We start from the raw sequence: 19,972 nt of genomic DNA, 5'->3' as shown, positions 1-19,972 counted from the left end.
GGTTGCCATAGACTGAGAGGACTGTGATATGCCACTGACGCAAGCAGCCCCTACGCGATATGCCACGGACCCAAGCACCCCCTGCACGATATGCTATGAACGCCAGCACCCCCTACACGGTATGCCACGGACCCAAGCACTCCCTACGCGATATGCCATGGACGCCAGCACCCCCTACACGGTATGCCACGGACCCAAGCACTCCCTACGCGATATGCCATGGACCCAAGCACCCCCTACACGATATGCCACGGACGCCAGCACCTCCTACACGATATGCCACGGACGCCAGCACCCCCTACACGATATGCCACGGACGCCAGCACCCCCTACACGATATGCTATGAACGTCAGCACCCCCTACACGACATGCCACGGACGCAAGCACTCCCTATGCGATATGCCACGGACGCCAGCAGCCCGCACGCGATATGCCACGGACGCCAGCACCCCCTACACGATATGCCACGGACGCCAGCACCCCCTACACGATATGCTACGGACGCCGGCACCCCCTACACGATATGCCACGGACCCAAGCACTCCCTATGCGATATGCCATGGATGCCAGCACCCCCTACACGATATGCCACGGACGCCAGCACCCCCTACACGATATGCCACGGACGCCAGCACCCCCTACACGATATGCCACGGACGCCAGCACCCCCTACACGATATGCCACGGACGCCAGCACCCCCTACACGATATGCCATGGACGCCAGCACCCCCTACACGATATGCCATGGACGCCAGCACCCCCTACACGATATGCCACGGACGCCAGCAGCCCCTACGCGATATGCCACGGACGCCAGCAGCCCCTACGCGATATGCCACGGACGCCAGCAGCCCCTACGCGATATGCCACGGACGCCAGCAGCCCCTACGCGATATGCCACGGACGCCAGCAGCCCCTACGCGATATACCAGAGACGTCAGCAGCCCCTACGCGATATGCCACAGACGCCAGCAGCCCCTACGCGATATACCAGAGACGTCAGCAGCCCCTACGCGATATGCCACGGACGCCAGCAGCCCCTACGTGATATACCAGAGACGTCAGCAGCCCCTACGCGATATGCCATGGACGCCAGCACCCCCTACACGATATGCCATGGACGCCAGCACCCCCTATGCGATATGCCACGGACACAAGCACCCCCTGCTTGACATGCCATGGATGCAAGCACCCCCTACATGATATGCCAGAGACGTCAGCACCCCCTACACGATATGCCATGGACGCCAGCACCCCCTACACGATATGCCATGGACGCCAGCACCCCCTACGCGATATGCCACGGCCGCCAGCACCCCCTACGCAATATGCCACGGACACAAGCACCCCCTGCTTGACATGCCACGGACGCCAGCAGCCCCTACGCGATATGCCACGGACGCCAGCAGCCCCTACGCGATATGCCACGGACGCCAGCAGCCCCTACGCGATATACCAGAGACGTCAGCAGCCCCTACGCGATATGCCACAGACGCCAGCAGCCCCTACGCGATATACCAGAGACGTCAGCAGCCCCTACGCGATATGCCACAGACGCGAGCAGCCCCTACGTGATATACCAGAGACGTCAGCAGCCCCTACGCGATATGCCATGGACGCCAGCACCCCCTACACGATATGCCATGGACGCCAGCACCCCCTATGCGATATGCCACGGACACAAGCACCCCCTGCTTGACATGCCATGGATGCAAGCACCCCCTACATGATATGCCAGAGACGTCAGCACCCCCTACACGATATGCCATGGACGCCAGCACCCCCTACACGATATGCCATGGACGCCAGCACCCCCTACGCGATATGCCACGGCCGCCAGCACCCCCTACGCAATATGCCACGGACACAAGCACCCCCTGCTTGACATGCCATGGACGCAAGCACCCCCTACGCGATATGCCACGGACGCCAGCATCCCCTGCATGACATGCCACAGACCTCTATACCCTCTGCATCACACGTCAAACACAAGGCCCACCACATCATTTTATGTGACCCGCAGGCCGCGCAGCGCCCCTACAGGCATTCCACTTACCCAGCCTGCAGCTCCGGTCTGGCAGTGGTGCAGAGTCTATGGCTGCAGGCACCCCCTCACCCCCCTGGCGTCTACATGCCCCGTCCTGACTGTACACCGCCGCCGGACCGGCGCTGCAGGTGAGTGGAATGCCTGCAGGGGCACTGCAGGTCCAGAGCCCAATAGAGAGATCACTGTTACTATTGGGGCCACTATGAAGGACACGAACTTCCTTTTACTCTCGTTGTCACTGTTAGTAAGGATGATCTCGCCAGTCTCAGTTACCTCCAAAGAGTTATTCGTAGAAGTATGGGGGGACTAAAGCAGGCAGTCTGGCCTGACCTTCCTCCGACTCTTGACAGGTTCAGGGGTGAGTTACAGGTGTGAAGACTTGGTTTAGCCCTGTTCTCCGTGGCTTGCTCCTGGCATTTTCCTCCTGCTTTTAACCTCCATTAAGGCAAGGGTCTGCTGCAGACGGCAGACTACCTCCTCTCCAGATCACCTCCATACACCAGCTCTGACATTCCTTCTTTACTTCCTGCAGTCTTTCCCGCACTTTTCTCTTTCTCCCTGACTCACCTCCTGCCTCGCCCTGCTCATTTTCCCAGGTTGGTCTCAACTCCTCCCACTCCTACCAATCAGGAATTAATTAGCAAACAGCCAATCCGAAGCGTGCCGTTGCCGGGCAGAATAGTTTTTGCTATGTCTTATTGTCACTGGATTGGAGCTGTAGGTGTAGTAGCCGTTCCGGTCACTAGAAAATAGTCAAGATAGCCAGGAGTCGTTATCGGGAAATCACAGTATACAGTACAATTGTCGAGTCCTACCGATGCTGTATTGGAGCCCCTGTGTAGTAGCCAAGCCGGTCGCTGGAGAGTAGTCAGAATAGCCGGGAGTCGTTATCAGGAAGTCACAGTATGCAATACAAATGAATGAGATGGAAGCATAGTCAATGGAAGCCAAAGGTCAGCAGCAGGAGGTATCGGTATGCAGTAGAGGAGCAGGAGGGATAGGACAATAATCATGCATTGAGGAGTGATAAAGCCAGGCTTTTATAGGAGATGCGGTCAAGGCAAGAGGCGGGGTCAGGAACAGGAGGCAGGGGTCAGGAACAGAGACGGGTTCAGGAACAGGAGGCAGGGGCTAGATAACAGATCAGAGAACAAGTGTGAGACATATGCAGGGAAAGTGTCAAGAAGCTGGATAGCTCAACAAGAAGGGTCAGTGCTTGCAGTACAAGAAGTTCCTGGGTCAAGTCCTGACAGTAGCCCCCCCTCTTCTGGACATCCCAGGGGCTGGTGTATGGCGGTATCTTCTGTGGAACTCCCTAGTGAGTCTTGGTGCATGCACATTTTGGTCTGGCTCCCATGAATTTTCCTCTGGACCATATCCCTTTCATTGCACCAGGTATTGCAATCTACCTCTTCAAATGCGAGAGTCCATAATTTTGACAACTATGTATTACTCTTCCCCTTGGACTTTTACTGTTGGAGGAGGTGGCTGACTTCTTCCAGCCGATGTGTTCTCTTTGAATCGTTTCAGTAGCGACACATGGAAGACAGGGTGAATCTTCGGGCTGCCCAGGAGTTTCAAACAAAATGCCACCTGGCTGATTCTCGCTGAGATTGGGAAGGGGCCAAGGAATCTTTGCCCAAATTTGGGAGAGGGTACATTGGCCTTCAGATTCTTAGTAACCACACCTTCTCTCCGACCTGGAACATAGGGGCCGCATGGCCGTCTCTGTCTGCTGTTTTCTTATAAACATCCTGGGCCTCCCATAAGACTTCCTTCAACCTCTTCTGAGTTTCTGCTAATTTCGTCAGTCTGTAATTGATAGTTGGGACAGGAGTGTTGATCGTAAGGCAAGAAATGAAGACTGTATGGGAACCACAATTGGCATAGAACAAGCTCAGAGCGGTTGAATTGTGCTTGGCATTATTGTAGGTGAACTCAGCCGTTGGTAGGTTGTCTACCCAGTCATCCTAGAGATGAGATATGAAGCAGCGAAGATACTGCTCCAGGGTCTGGTTCGACCTCTCAGTCTGGCCATTAGACTGGGGATGAAAGGCTAAAGAAAGATTTACGGTGGTTCCTAGGGCCATGCAGAAGTGTCTCCAGAACTTTGAGGTGAACTGGAACCCTCTGTCAGAGACCACATCATCTGGAATTCCGTGTAATCTGAAAACTTCCTGGATCGTCAATTCTGTGGTGTGCTTGGCAGTGGGAATCTTTTCTATGGGGATGAAGTGAGTCATTTTCATGTCAGTCTACGACCACCAGAACAGTAGTCATCTCTTTTGACTAGGCAGATCCACTATAAAGTTTATCACTAGGGATTCCAAGTGTCCATATCTGGTCCTGAAGGCCGTCTTCCACTTGTCTCCGGGCCGGATATAACCAGCTTATAGGCTCTTCTGAGATCCAGTTTCGTAAACACCTTGGCTGCCCGAAGCCTCTCCGCAGTTCTGGGATTAACGGGATAGGGTAGTGATTCTTAATGGTGATCTTGTTTAGTTCCCAGTAGTCGATGCATGGCAGAAGAGTCGAATCCTTCTTTTTAGAAGAAAATGGGTGCTCCTGCCAGAAAGGAAGAAGGCTGGATGAAGCCTTTTTCTTGATTTCATCCAGATTTTCCCGAAGGGCCCCTAGCTCTGGTTCTGCAAGGTTGAAGATACGCCCAAATGGAATAGAGGAACCAGGGAGCAAATCAATAGGACAGTCGGCTGATGAGGTGGCAGCTGGTCAGCCTTCTTCTTGCTGCAAACATCCTTAAACATCTGGTAGTGAACTGGTAATTTCTCTAAGTCCTGTTGCTCATCCTCGAAGACCTGTACTGGTTTGGGGGCGGATGGTGCCATCTGGCAGTTTCCCTTACAGTATTCTGAGGGGAAGGCAATGGTCCTGGTTTCCCAGTTGATAGAGGGATTATGGGTAGAAAACCAGGGGATCCCGAGAATCACTGGAAGCTTGGTGGATAAGATGAGCTGGAAGCTGATTGTCTCAGGGTGGTCAGGGTTCATGTGGAGAGCCAGTTCAATTGTCTTCTGTGTAACGGGGCCTGAAGACAAGGGTGACCCAGCCACATTTTCTATATCTATTTGTATGGACTTGTGTCTGGTTACAATGTCTTTGTCACGAGTGAATGTTAAGTCCATGATGTTCCCCTGGCTCCCGAGTCTATGGTAGCTGGATTGGCCATTGGCTTGGCGTGGGCCAAGGCGAAAGTCCTTTGGGGCTTGCTTAGACAGTTTAGGGCATAATGTCCCGAACTCCCACAGTAGAGGCACAAATTTTCAGCCTGGCGCCTTTCCTTTTTTGTGATAGAAAGAGGTCTGTTGATGATGTCCACTTGCAAGGGTTCGGGGGAAGCTTAAGTCCCTAGTTGGGGACTAAATGTGGGTTTACTAAAATAGTACAGGGTGCTGGTGCCTGAACCCCGCAATCTCTCCCTTCCCCGCTCGAAAAGTCTCTGGTCAATCCGGATGCATAACTGGATAAAGTCTTCAAGGTTATCGGGAGTTTCCACTCTGGCAAGTTTGTCTTTTACTCACTCAGATAATCCCTGGCAAAATTGGCTCTGTTGTGCAGTAGGATTCCACATGGTATCATTGGCCCAGTGACGAAACTCTGCCATATATTCTGCAATGGAACGCCGCCCTTGTCGTAAACTATGTAACCTCCCTTTAGCCGTGGCACAGCAGTTCGGATCATCAAAGATTTGCCCCATAGTGGCCGTGAAGGCATTGATGCTGTCGGGGCTATTACTGTTGGTCTCTACATATGGAGAGGCCCAGGCAAGCGCCTCATCAGTGAGGAGGTTAATGATAAAGAGTACCTTTTTCCGGTCACTGGTAAACAATGTTGGCTGCATTCGAAAAATCCGGCATTGATTGAGGAAGCCAATCAATGCCGAATTATTGTGTGGTGGAACACAATAATCACGCACTGAGGGAGTGGCAAAGCCAGGCTTTTATAGGAGATGCAATTAAGGCAAGAGGCGGGTTAGGGGCTAGATAACTGGGATCAGAGAACAAGGCTGAGACATATGCAAGGCAAGTGCTCAGAAGCTGGTTAGCTGAACAAGAAGGGTCAGTGCTTGCAGTACAAGAGGTTCCCTGTTCAAGTCCTGACAACAATGGGATGATATGGAAGACAGATCAGCAGCAGGATGTATCTGTATGCAGTACAATGGGATGAGACGGAAGCATGGTCAAATGGAAGCCAGAGGTCAGCAGCAGGAAAGATCGGTACAATCGCAGAAGAGCAGGAGGAAGAGGAGCTTGATTAAGGTGGTGGAGCACAATCATCATGCATTGGATCTGAAGCGCGGTCAGGTGTTATAGGAAGGCCTAATTAGTAGCAGGACAGGAAGTGGATTTAGCAGGAGCAAGTAAACATAGAACAAGGCTGGGTTTCTGCAAAGAACTGTCCAAACTCCAGATAGCCCAGGGGAGAGAGCAGCTGACTGAAGCACAAGAGGTCCCAGGTTCAAGTCCTATCTGTTTTAGCCTGTAATTTAGGGAAAAGACAGGGCCTCTCTCCTACAAGATACCCTCTATATCTCCACAGGAGCACATAGCCAGGTATCAAGGACTTTCTGACTATTCGACTACCATGTAGTACCTTTTGGGCTGCTACTGTTCTACCCTCAACCTATTTAAAACAGTCGTCCTTGGTGTAACATAAGGTCCATAGGATGGGGCAGTTGACCTACTCGAATTCGTGACAGCACATTAATAGTAAGGGAACCAGAGTACTTGCAAGTATAAATTTTTAAGGGAGCACGTTGGGCTAAGACGGAGTCTTATGTCCCAGCTAGATATGGGGCCCCTACATTATTCTTCTCCACATACATCACATTAATGCATAAAATAGCATGTCAAATATGTACTGTAAAATAGGTAAGCTGGAAGGGAAAGAACATATATCTTCAAGTAGTCTCTCGGGGCACAATCTTGAGCGTTACTAACTCCTCTGAGCAGTCTCTCAGGGCAGACTCTTCAGTATTTTTGTATTCCATCAGTTAAGGGGTATTTACAATCCATGGGCATAATGGAAAAGTAACACGTTGACCATAAAACACCGGACGAAAAAATAAAAAATGAGAAACCATTTCGCACACAAACAAAAAGGCAGAAGAGAAGAATCATTCCTGATCACGTAGTGGTGGTTGTCCTCGGGTAATTCGAGAAGACCGTCTAGTCACTAGTGCTGGAATTACTGACAGACTTCTCCTGGTTCCAGGGGGTGTCGAAACAGAAACTGGTTGTGGAACTGAAAGGGTTAGCTGTTTTGGTATCTGTGGGATTGGCGACTGCAATCTGGCGAATGGGTTCTGGTACCGCAACATCAGATTATTCAGATCAAAAGGGGATGGACACTTAATGTCTCAAGATTCTAAGATTCTCCTGTCTCAGCATCGGACTCGGTTTCCGTTGTCTCAGAGTTTCTAGATGCCGAGGATGACAGAACTGCAAAGCATAGTTTGAGCCGATTGCGATGTATCACTTGAGAGCCTTTGTTAGGCTGTTCAATACAATACAGTCCTTTCTCAGTCCTTAGAAGGTACAGCTGAGATGGTGTAGGGTTGTAGTTCCCAACGAGAGTCAGGTTTCCTTGTACGGTGGTCTTTACAGAACCATACTCTGCATTTTTGTTAAAGGGGTGGTCTCGCGAAACCAAGTGGGGGTATACACTTCTGTATGGCCATATTAATGCACTTTGTAATGTACATTGTGCATTAAATATGAGCCATACAGAAGTTATTCCACTTACCTGCTCCGTTGCTAGCGTCCTCGTCTCCATGGTTCCGTCTAAATTCGCCGGCAGCTTGCTTTTTTAGACGCGCTTGCGCAGTCCGGTCTTCTCCTTTCAGCACGAGCCGCTTCAGTGTGCTCCCCGCTACAGCTCTTCTGCGCATGCGCAGACGAGCTGTCACTGCTCGGGAGCGCGCTGCAGCGGCCATTCTGCACCTTCCTCTGTTAGAGGAAGGTGCAGAAACTGGAGCTGCCCAGCGGAGAAGCCCAGCCCAGCCCAGCAGCCCCGAGAAGCGTCCCAGGTAAGTGATGGGTCGGGGGGGAAACTAGCGCTGCGCCGGGGGAACTAGCGCTGCGCCGGGGGGGGCTGCCGCTGTGATGGGGGAACTAGCGCTAGGCCGGGGGGGCTGTCGCTGCGATGGGGGGGCTGCCGCTGCGCCGGGCTGCGCCGGGGGGGGGGGGGGGCTGTCGCTGCGCCGGGGGGGGGGGCTGCCGCTGTGATGGGGGAACTAGCGCTAGGCCGGGGGGGGCTGTCGCTAGGCCGGGGGGGGCTGTCGCTAGGCCGGGGGGGCTGTCGCTAGGCCGGGGGGGGGCTGCCGCTAGGCCGGGGGGGGGCTGCCGCTAGGCCGGGGGAACTAGCGCTGGGCTCCGGAACCTAGCGCTGGGCTCCGGGGCCTTCACCTGGGCTGAGGGTCTAGCGCTGGGGAGCCGGGGGCTAGCGCCGGTTACCTGCTGCCTGGCGGTGGGCGTCTGGTCGGCGGCTGCGGGGCGTCTGGTCAGCGGCTGCGATGCGTCCGGTTGCCATGGAGACACAGCTGGCGGCGTCTCGGGAGCGCGCACGTCGGGCTGCAGCGAGCGACGGGGAAAGAGCCGGCGGCCATCTTGAGAAAACTTTTATAAGTTGCTGAAACGCTGGAACGGTAAGTACGAACCAGCTAGAAATGTCATTTACAGGGGGGCTTAGTAATGTATGTTTAATGGGGGGGACTGGGCAAAAAAAAAATTTAACTGCTTCCTCGAGACATCTCCTTTAAAGTCTTTTTGTTGTTTTCTCTGTACATCTTCTAAATGTGTATCCACAGAATGGGATTTAACAAGCAGAAATGCAAAGTCCTACATCTGGGCAAGAAAAATTAAGAAAGCACATACAGAATGGGAGGAATTGGGCTAAGTAGCAGCACATGTGAAAAAGACTTGTGTATACTAAGGCCTCATGTCCACGGGCAAAAGAAGAATTAAAATCCGTAGCGGATTTTAACTCTTCTCCTGCCCGCGGATCCGCATCCCACAGGGATGCATTGACCACCTGCAGGTAGATAAATACCCGCGGATGGTCAATAAAAGTGTTTAAAAAAAAAATGGAGCCTCTGGAAGCCGTCCGGATCCGCAGGAGACAAAAATCGGAATTTACTCACCCGCTCCGGTTCTTCTCTTCGCCGCGGCGCCATCTTCTCTCCGTCGCGGACGGATCTTTTTTCTTCGGGCTGGCGCATGCGCGGGGCACGTCACTGACGTCATCCTGCGCATCCGCCGGGCCGAAGAAAGAAAATCCAGCCGCGACGCAGAGAAGATGAAGCCGCAGCGAAGGAAGGATCCGGAGCGTGCGAGAGGTAAGTTTATTCTGATTTATTCTTATTTTCAGCCCTCATGTCCGCGGAGCAGGAGGGACCCGCTACGGATTCTCCATGGAGAATCCGTAGCGGGCCTGATTTTCCCCGTAGACATGAGGCCTAATACATCACAGAGTGAACATGAGTCAACAATGTGATGCAGCAGCCAAAAAGGCAAAAACAATTCAGGGATGTATTAAGAGAAGCATAGAGTCTAGATCACGTGAGGTCATTATCCCCCTCTGCTCTTCCTTAGTCAGACCTCATCTGGAATACTGGGTCCAGTTCTGGGCACCCCACTTTAAAAAAGACATGGACAAACTGGAGCAAGTTCAGAGAAGAGTTACCAAGATGGCGAGCGGTCTGCAAATCATGAAGAATGGTTAAAGGATCTGGGAATGTTTAGCTTGCAGAAGAGAAGGCTGAGAGAAGACTAAATAGCTGTCTACAAATATCTGAAGGGCTGTCACAGTGCAGAGGGATCAGCCCTATTCTCATCTGCACAAGGAAAGACTAGAAGCAATGGGATGAAACTAAAAAAGGAGGTGACACAGATTAGATATTAGACAGTGAGGGTGATCAATGAGTGGAACAGGTTGCCACGGGAGGTGGGGAGTTCTCCTTCAATGGAAGTGCTCAAAAAAAGTCTGGACAAATATCTGGACCCAATGACCCTGGAGGTCCCTTCCAACTCAACCATTCTAGGATTCTATAAAATGGAACAAGTCTGTTGGGCCTGGCGAACTCCGAAATCAGGCATCTCTGTTTCTTCCCACTGGTCTTCCTCAAGGAAATAGTCATCTGCTTCTGGTAACCTTGAGAGAGCATCAGCGTTGGTGTTAGTTTTACCAGCTCGATATTTGATACTGAAGTCGAAGTTGGCGAGTCTAGAGAACCATCTTTGTTCTAAGGCGCCTGGCTTCGCAGAGTTTAAATGAGTTACAGGATGGCTGTCAGTATATGTCACAAATTTCACGGCCGCTAAGTCTTTACAGATTGAAGGGTAGTGTGTAAACACGGATAAGCCAGAGCTGGGGGCGTGGGGAGATTCTCTTTTAAAGTTTGGAAGGCATGTTCTTGTTCTCCTCCCTCAGTTGATGGGAATAGCTTTTTCGGATGCCCTCTCAACACTTCCTGTAGAGTAGCAGCTACACAGGCGAAATTGGGTATAAAACGCCTATAATAGCCTATGAAACCTAGAAAACTGAAAACGTCTTTTAGGGTCTTTGGAGTCCGACAATTTTTGACAGCATCAGTTTTTTCTGGATCGGGGTATACACCATCTGTTACGGTATGCTACCCTTGATACGCCAGCACGGGTGCCCTAGATTTCATCCACAACCCCTGTCCCTGCCTACTTGCCTCCACTCCTGGCTAACCCCAGGCGGGCAACTGGGCGTCGGTCCCTACTCTCCCTAGGGACCGAAAAAGGGCCACTGGCGTACCTGGATAGAAAGGGTAGAATACCGACAGAACAGGCAGATGTAAATAACCAACACGAACAATACTAAGCAGAATTAAGGGAGATTGGAAAAACCTGGCGGATAATAGCAAAGTATAGCTGACAAGATCACAGAGGCAGGAGACCAACAGAGGCAGACTAGCTAGCACACTGAGGGAAACCAATAACTGGGAGTGATTGCAAGTCTCTGCCCGACCTTTAAACAAAAGCCTCCGCCCAGGGGCAGAAAGAGGGAGACAGCCAACTCCCAACAGAACACAGCTCAAGGGAGCTCGTGCACGGCAGCTGCACCCACAGGTGAGCGTGCGCACGGCGCCGTGTGCCACCACGCCGGCCAGGCACCCGCGCCCCCAGCAGCCGGGCAACAAACCGGGGGGACGCGCCCCGACCGCCGGACCCCGTACACCACCCCCCTGGGAGGACTAGCAACCGCTACAAGGTAACATTACTTCCCCTCTGATAGGGGACCTCCGGGACCCCACCACCATGTCCAGGCTTATCCGGAAACAGACGGTGGATACGCTGCACCAACACTGGAGCATGAACTTCATGTGCCGCCAACCAGGAATGATCTTCAGGACCAAAGCATTTTCAGGCCACCAAATATTGCAAGGTTTCCTAGCGCAGATGTGAATCCAGGATTTCCTGGATCTTATATTCAACTTCACCTCGGACCAGGGTGGGTGGTGGGGGACCGGAGGTGTGCCTCACCGAAGGGACAAAAAGTTTCAATAATGACTTTTGAAAAACCCTGTGAACCCTCCATGTAGCTGGCAAATCAAATTCATAAGCAAGCGGATTTACTACCCGCGTGATGACAAAGGGCCCCACGTAACGTGGCGCCAGTTTCAAAGATGGAATCTTCAATTTGAGATTTCTAGAAGACCTTCTGTCCCATCCTGTAAGGTTCAGATACTGACAGACTCCTCCCACTACGCAACTGCATACGAGCCCCCGATGCTTCCAGGTTCTTCTGTACTTCTTTCCATACCCCCTGCAGCGTCTCAGTGGCGACATCAGCTGCAGACGGAGTAGAAACAGCTGTAAGGAAGCGAGGATGCTGACTATATACGCACAGGAATGGAGATACCCCAGTGGAAGAACAAGTGCGGTTGTTTAGTGCAAACTCTGCCCACTGATGAGCCTTCTCGCTAGCAAACAACCGTAAATATTGCACTAAGTCCTGGTTCTTCTGCTCAGTCTGACCATTAGTCTGTGGGTGGAATGCTGACGAGAAGGAAAGTGACGTTCCCAGGTTTCTACAGAAAGCTCGCCAAAATTGCGCCACAAACTGAACCCCGCGATCACATACAATGTTCTCGGGAACCCCATGTAGGCGAATGATTTCTTTTACAAAAATAATGGAAAATTCTATCGCAGAAGGTAGCTTCTTTAACGCCACGAAATGTGCCATCTTTGAGAAACGGTCTACAACAACTAGGATAGTGGTGAACATCTGAGACTCAGGCAGATCGGTGATAAAATCTGTTGATAAATGCGACCATGGCCGAAAAGGCACCAGTAACGGTCTCAGAGGCCCCTCCGGACGATGACGACGCCTTTTACCGCGTGTACAGACAGAGCATCCCTTAACAAAGTCGCGGATCTCCCGAGACATGCCTGGCCACCAGTAGTGTCTAGTACAAAGATCCAGAGTCCCCTGAACCCCCGGATGACCTGTGAGAACAGATGAATGAGACTCTTCAATGACTCTGAGACGTAAGGTCTCTGGCACAAACCATCTGCCCTCCGGCACCCCCGAGGGAGCATCTTGCTGACGATTTTGTAGATAAGGAACGAGATCAGATTCTACAGCTGCCACCACCACCCCAGGTGCCAAGATATTCTCAGGAGGCACTGTCCTCACTTTCTGGCGAACCGAAACTTTGTGAGAGGGCGTCTGCATTCACTTTCTTCTCCCATGGAATATACAGTATGTAACGACGAGCTTAAACCTGGTGAAAAACAACGCCCACCTGGCCTAATGAGCTGTGAGTCTCTTAGCATTGGCGGGATATACCAAGTTTTTATGATCAGTATACACGGTAATGGGATGCCTTGCCCCCTCAATATGGTGTCGCCACTCTTCTAGAGCCCACTTAATCGCCAATAGCTCGCAATTACCTACTTCGTAGTTACATTCTGCAGAACTGAACTTCCGCGAGAAGAACGCACATGGACTATACCCAGATCTCCCGCTGACTTCCTGAGACAATACCGCCCCCGCCTCCACCTCCACCTCTGACACATCGACCTCAATGAAGAACGGTCGCTGCGCATCAGGCTGTACTAGTACTGGAGCGGCAGTGAACGCCCTCTTGAGATGACTAAAAGCCTCTAGGGCCTCAGGCGCCATCTCACCAAGTCGGCACCCTTCTTGGTAAGATCTGTCAGGGGTTGAGCAATAACAGAATAATTATTAATGAATTTACGGTAGAAATTTGCGAAACCTAAAAACCGCTGGAGAGCTTTCAGGTTGTCTGGTCTGCCCCATTGGGAGATTGCTGCCACTTTATCAGACTCCATCTGAATCTCTGTGGGTGAGACCACATAACCAAGGAACGATACTTTTAGTACCAAAAATGCATTTCTCCAACTTGACAAAAAGTTGATACTCACACAAATGAGTCAGAACCAGCCTCAGGTGCCGCACATGTGAATCCCAGTCTGGGGAGTACACCAGAATGTCATTGAGATATAGGACCAAAAATAACCCCAGGAAGTTGTGGAAGACCGCGTTCATAAATCCTTGGAACACAGCGGGGGTATTACAAAGTCCGAAGGGCATGACAAGACATTCAAAATGTCCGAACGGGGTGTTGAATGCGGTCTTCCACTCATCTCCCTTTCGGATGCAAATTAAATTGTAAGCCCCCCTTAAGTCCAATTTGGAAAACCAGTGGGCCCCTACCACCTGATTCAATAAATCAGGAATCAGGGGGAAGGAGCACTGGTTCTTCACTGTAATTGTATTCAAAGCCCGATAATCCACACAAGGCCTCAATGTCCCATCCTTCTTCTCTATAAAGAAGAGACCCGCCCCAGCAGGGGACCTGGATGGCCTGATAGGTCGTTTGGCCAGAGACTCTGAGATATAGGACTTAAGGGCTTCGTGCTCACGCCCAGACAAGTTGAAAATGGCTCCCTTAGGGATGGGACTGTCGGGGATCAAATCAATACCACAGTCCCACTCCCTATGGGGAGGCAAAGCCTCAGACAGTTTCTTGGAAAATACATAATGATGATCAGACAAATACTCAGGAATAAGTATGGTATCTGCTGAACACATGGATATAGTAGCTAAGTGACTGTGACAGGGGAACCCCCAATGTGTCAATTCCCGAGTGGACCAATCAAATCGGGGATTGTGCAGTGCCACCCAGGCCATACCAAGCACTACATTAACAGACATCCTTTCCATTACCAAGAACGACAGATTCTCAGAATGGAGAACACCCACAGTGAACTGTAACATGGGAGTCCTCCATTGTACAACCCCTGCCGACAGAGGGGTAGAATCAATACTAGTGAAGTGTATGGGGGACTTTAACGCCGAGAATTCAGTCATCAGAGGTCTGACAAAACTTGAACTAATCAAATTGGCGGCAGCACCCGAGTCAATAAAAGCTTGACCGGACCGAGTGAAATTCCGGAAGCCAACAACTTAGGGAGTACCTGTGATCCTAGGCCAGTGATGGCGAACCTTCTAGAGACCGAGTGCCCAAACTGCAACCCAAAACCCACTTATTTATCGCAAAGTGCCAACATGTAGGGGGGTCGGGGCTTATCATGACATATGATTTTACCACCGTCGATCCAAAAAAGACAGGGCTGCTTCAAAATAGACGGGGTGCAGATTTTGACTGCTTTTTGGATGCAGAAATATACTGCACAATGTCCTCAGCAGAAATTTCTGTGGAAAATTCTGCAGCATTTCCATATCTAAAAAGCAGTCAAAATCTGCACCCCGTCTATTTTTAAACAGCCCTGCCCATTTCCGCCACATGTAAACACACCCCAGCGGTAATAGTGACACCCCCCAGCGGCCCCCCAGAGCAGTAGTGACACCCCTCAGTGCAGTAGTGACACCCCCCCCAGCGGCCCCCCAGTGCAGTAGTGACACCCCCCAGTGGCCCCCCAGTGCAATAGTGACACCCCCCCAGTGGCCCCCCAGTGCAATAGTGACACCCCCCCAGCGGCCCCCCAGTGCAATAGTGACACCCCCCCAGCGGCCCCCCAGTGCAATAGTGACACCCCCCCCAGCGGCCCCCCAGTGCAATAGTGACACCCCCCAGCGGCCCCCCAGAGCAGTAGTGACACCCCTCAGTGCAGTAGTGACACCCCCCCCAGCGGCCCCCCAGTGCAGTAGTGACACCCCCCAGTGGCCCCCCAGTGCAATAGTGACACCCCCCCAGTGCAATAGTGACACCCCCCCAGCGGCCCCCCAGTGCAATAGTGACACCCCCCCCAGCGGCTCCCCAGTGCAATAGTGACACCCCCCCCAGCGGCCCCCCAATGCAATAGTGACACCCCCCCAGCGGCCCCCCAGAGCAGTAGTGACACCCCTCAGTGCAGTAGTGACACCCCCCCAGCGGCCTCCCAGTGCAGTAGTGACACCCCCCAGTGGCCCCCCAGTGCAATAGTGACACCCCCCCAGTGCAATAGTGACACCCCCCCAGCGGCCCCCCAGTGCAATAGTGACACCCCCCAGCGGCCCCCTAGTGCAATAGTGACACCCCCCCAGCAGCCCCCCAGTGCAGTAGTGACACCCCCAGTGGCCCCCCAGTGCAATAGTGACACTTCCCCAGCGGCCCCCCAGTGCAATAGTGACACCCCCCCAGCGGCCTCCCAGAGCAGTAGTGACACCCCCCAGTGGCCCCCCTAGTGCAGTAGTGACACCCCCTCCAGCGGCCCCCCAGTGCAGTAGTGACACCCCCTCCAGCGGCCCCCCAGTGCAGTAGTGACACCCCCCCAGCGGCCCCCTAGTGCAGTAGTGACACACCCCCCCAGCGGCCCCCCAGTGCAGTAGTGACACCCACCCAGCAGCCCCACAGTGCAGTAGTGACACCCCCCCCAGCGGCCCCCCAGTGCAGTAGTGACACCCCCCAGTGGCCCCTCAGTGCAGTAGTGACACCCTACAGTGGCCCCCCAGTGCAGTAGTGACACCCCACAGTGCCACTCCCGAGACCCACATAGTTTCCTCCTCCTCCTTCTGATGCTCCTCTTCTGGTCAGCATGCATATTAACTTTTTCTTCCCCACTTCTGCCTCAATAGGTAATTCCCAGCAACCTGATTGGTTGTTTGGTGAATCAGCCAACCCAAACAACCAATCAGGTTGCTGGGAATTGCTGATTGCTGCAGAAGTGGGGAAGAAAGTGTTAATATGCTCCCAGCACACACTCTGACACTCACGCTGCTGGACGCCTCCCCCTCCCAGCGAACCAAGTAGTAGGAGACGTCGGGGCAGGGGGGAGAGGGATTCCAGCTGCACACTGAAGTTAGTGTGTGCCGGGATCAGCGTGGCTAGCAGTGCCGTTTGTGAATGCCGGCAGGGGAGCCGTGGCCCTGCTGATATTCACAAGTGGTGAGCGGCCGATGGGGCGCGTGCCAGCAGGGAGAGCTCTGCGTGCCGCCTCTGGCACGCGTGCCATAGGTTCGCCACCACTGTCCTAGGCGATCCTCCCAAAAATCGCCTAGGATCTGAAGTCTTCCGCCGGTTCAGATTGATGTTGTAGACGCTTCTGAGGACAGGTCGCTACCCGATGTCTGGCTTTCCCACAATAAAGGCAGAGACGATAAGTCATCCGGAACTGTTGCCGTTCCTCGGTACTTAGCTGGTCCACTTCCATAGGCTCGGCACCAGAAGTTGGCATGGGAGAAGTGGGAGCGGGTCAGCTGGATTCCCTAGCCTTACGGGCCTGACGCTCCTCTTTTCTAGATCTCAGCCTTAACCGCCAATTCCATTGCATCATTGAGTGTCACGGGAGCGGGATGAGAAATGAGTAGATCCTTGACAGCGTCAGAAAGACCCAACAAGAACACATCTTTAAGGGCGCAACCATTCCAAGAGGTTTCACCTGCATACAGTCTAAATTTAGAGCAATAGTCCTCTACCCACTGCTGCCCCTGACGTAGAGACATGAGATGAGATACCGCCAACCCCACATGGTCCGGCTCATCAAAAATACCTCCAAGTTCCTGAAAAAACAAATCAACTGACTGCAGGCAGGACGAACTCTCTGGTAAAAAGTAGGCCCATGTCTGGGGGGGGGGGGGGGGGGGACCCCGAAGTAAAGACCTAATTAATCCAACTTTCTGGGATTCTGAGCTGGAGGAGCGGGGCCGCATCCGAAAATACAATCTACATGCCTGCTGAAAAACAAAAAACTTGCTGCTCTCCCCTGAAAATACCTCCAGAAAGAGGACACTTGGGCTCAGGAATAGAAGGGGCAGCAGAAACATGCACTAACTCCCGCTGCTCCTGGGCCACCATACGACCGGACAGGTCTTGGATCACGACCACTAAATCCTGCAACTGACTTGCGAGGGTACTCATGGCCTCCATTGGAGAGCAATTTTAGGGGCCAGTTATTATGTTATGGTGTACTACCCTTGATACGCCAGCCCGGGTGCCCTAGATCTCACCCACAACCGCTGTCCCTGCCTGCTTGCCTCCACTCCTGGCTAACCCCAGGCGGGCAACTGGGCAGCGATCGCTACTCACACTAGGGACCGAAAAGGGATGCTGGCGTACCTGGATAGAAAGGGTAGAATACAGATATTGAAGGCAGATATAAATAACCAACACGAACAATACTAAGCAGAACTGAGGCAGATGGAAAAACCTGGCGGATAATAGCAAAGTATAGCTGACAAGATGACAGAGGAAGGAGCCCAACAGAGGCAGACTAGCTAGCACACAGAGGGAAACCAATAACTGGCAGTGATTGCAAGCCTCTGCCCGACCTTTAAACAAAAGCCTCCGCCCAGGGGCAGAGAGAGGGAGACAGCCAACTCCCAACAGAACATGATAAAAGGGAGCTCATGCACGCACAGGTGCGTGCGCTCAAACGGCGCTGCGTGCCACCAGCACCACGCCAGCCAGGCACCTGTGCCCCCTGGCAGCCAGACAACAAGCTGGTGGGACCCTGCGCACCGCCGCCTCGGGAGGACCAGCAACCGCCGCATGGTAACACCATCAGCGCTCACAATGTGACCCGGGTATCGGACCTGTGGTTGAAGTAGATGGCTTTACCTTGAGGCCATGGTTCACCAGAATTTGGAATACTTGTCTCAGTTGTTGCAAATGGTCTTCGTAGGTTTTTGAGTATACAATAATGTCCTCCAAATAAAGTAGCTCTTCTCCCTGTATATACACTCCTGTATACTGAGGGTAATATATATATACACGGCGGCTCTCCTCCCTGTATATACACTCCTGTGTACTGGGGGTAATATATATATGTATACACAGCAGCTCTCTGGCTCGAACATGTCAGCTGCACCTCAAGAACATCGCAAGAATCCGCTCTTTTCTCACTGTGGACGCGCTAAAAACGCTCACTGTCGCCCTCATCCACTCCCGGCTCGATTACTGCAACTCGTTGCTGATCGGCCTCCCCTGCACCAGACTCTACCCCCTCCAATCCATCCTGTATGTGGCAGCCAGGCTCATCTTCCTGTCCAGCCGCTACTCGGACGCCTCTGCCCTGTGCCAGTCACTGCACTGGCTGCCCGTTAAATACAGAATTCAATTCAAACTCGCTACCTTCATCCACAAAGCCCTCCACAGTGCAGCGCCCCCTATATCGCCTCCCTCATCTCAATCCATCACCCAGCCCGGGCTCTCCGCTCTGCTAACGAAACCAGACTGAGCGCCCCTTTAATTCGAACCTCTCATTCCCGCCTCCAAGACTTCTCCAGAGCAGCACCGGTCCTCTGGAACGCACTACCAAAGGCTACCCGAGCAATCCAGGACTCGCAGAACTTCAGGCGTGCTCTAAAAACGCACCTCTTCAGGGAGGCATACCGCATTCCCTAAACAAACCCCTCTGTACTCCGCCTGATAACATGCTCCCTGACCTACTGACTGCAATCCCTGCCAGCCATCATAAACCGCTCCTGCAGTCATACTGTTTCTGCCATCACACGGCTCAAGGTCTGACCATTGTCTATGTGTATAACATCGCTCACTCTCCACCTCGCCATACAGTGCACATCTTCACCCCGCCATACCGTGCACATCTCCACCTCACCATACCGTGCACATCTCCACCTCGCCATACAGTGCACATCTTCACCCCGCCATACCGTGCCCATCTCCACCTCGCCATACCGCGCACATCTCCACCCCGCCATACCGTGCACATCTCCACCCCGCCATACCATGCACATCTCCACCTCGCCATACCGTGCACATCTCCACCCCGCCATACCGTGCACATCTCCACCCCGCCATACCGTGCACATCTCCACCCCGCCATACCGTGCACATCTCCACCTCGCCATACTGTGCACATCTCCACCCCGCCATACTGTGCACATCTCCAGCCCGCCATACTGTGCACATCTCCACCCCGCCATACTGTGCACATCTCCACCCCGCCATACCGTGCACATCTCCAGCCCACCATACCGCGCACATCTCCACCCCGCCATACCGTGCACATCTCCACCTCGCCATACCGGGCACATCTCCACCCCGCCATACCGTGCACATCTCCACCCCGCCATACCGTGCACATCTCCAGCCCGCCATACCGTGCACATCTCCACCCCGCCATACCGTGCACATCTCCACCTCGCCATACCGTGCACATTTCCACCCCGCCATACCGTGCACATCTCCACCTCGCCATACCGTGCACATCTCCACCTCGCCATACCGTGCACATTTCCACCCCGCCATACCGTGCACATCTCCACCCCGCCATGCCGTGCACATCTCCACCCCGCCATACCGTGCACATCTCCACCCCGCCATACCGTGCACATCTCCACCTCGCCATACCGGGCACATCTCCACCCCGCCATACCGTGCACATCTCCACCCCGCCATACCGTGCACATCTCCAGCCCGCCATACCGTGCACATCTCCACCCCGCC

Source organism: Eleutherodactylus coqui, chromosome 5 (assembly GCF_035609145.1).
Source record: "Eleutherodactylus coqui strain aEleCoq1 chromosome 5, aEleCoq1.hap1, whole genome shotgun sequence".
Taxonomy (NCBI): domain Eukaryota; kingdom Metazoa; phylum Chordata; class Amphibia; order Anura; family Eleutherodactylidae; genus Eleutherodactylus; species Eleutherodactylus coqui.
This window is presented reverse-complemented; position numbering follows the sequence as displayed.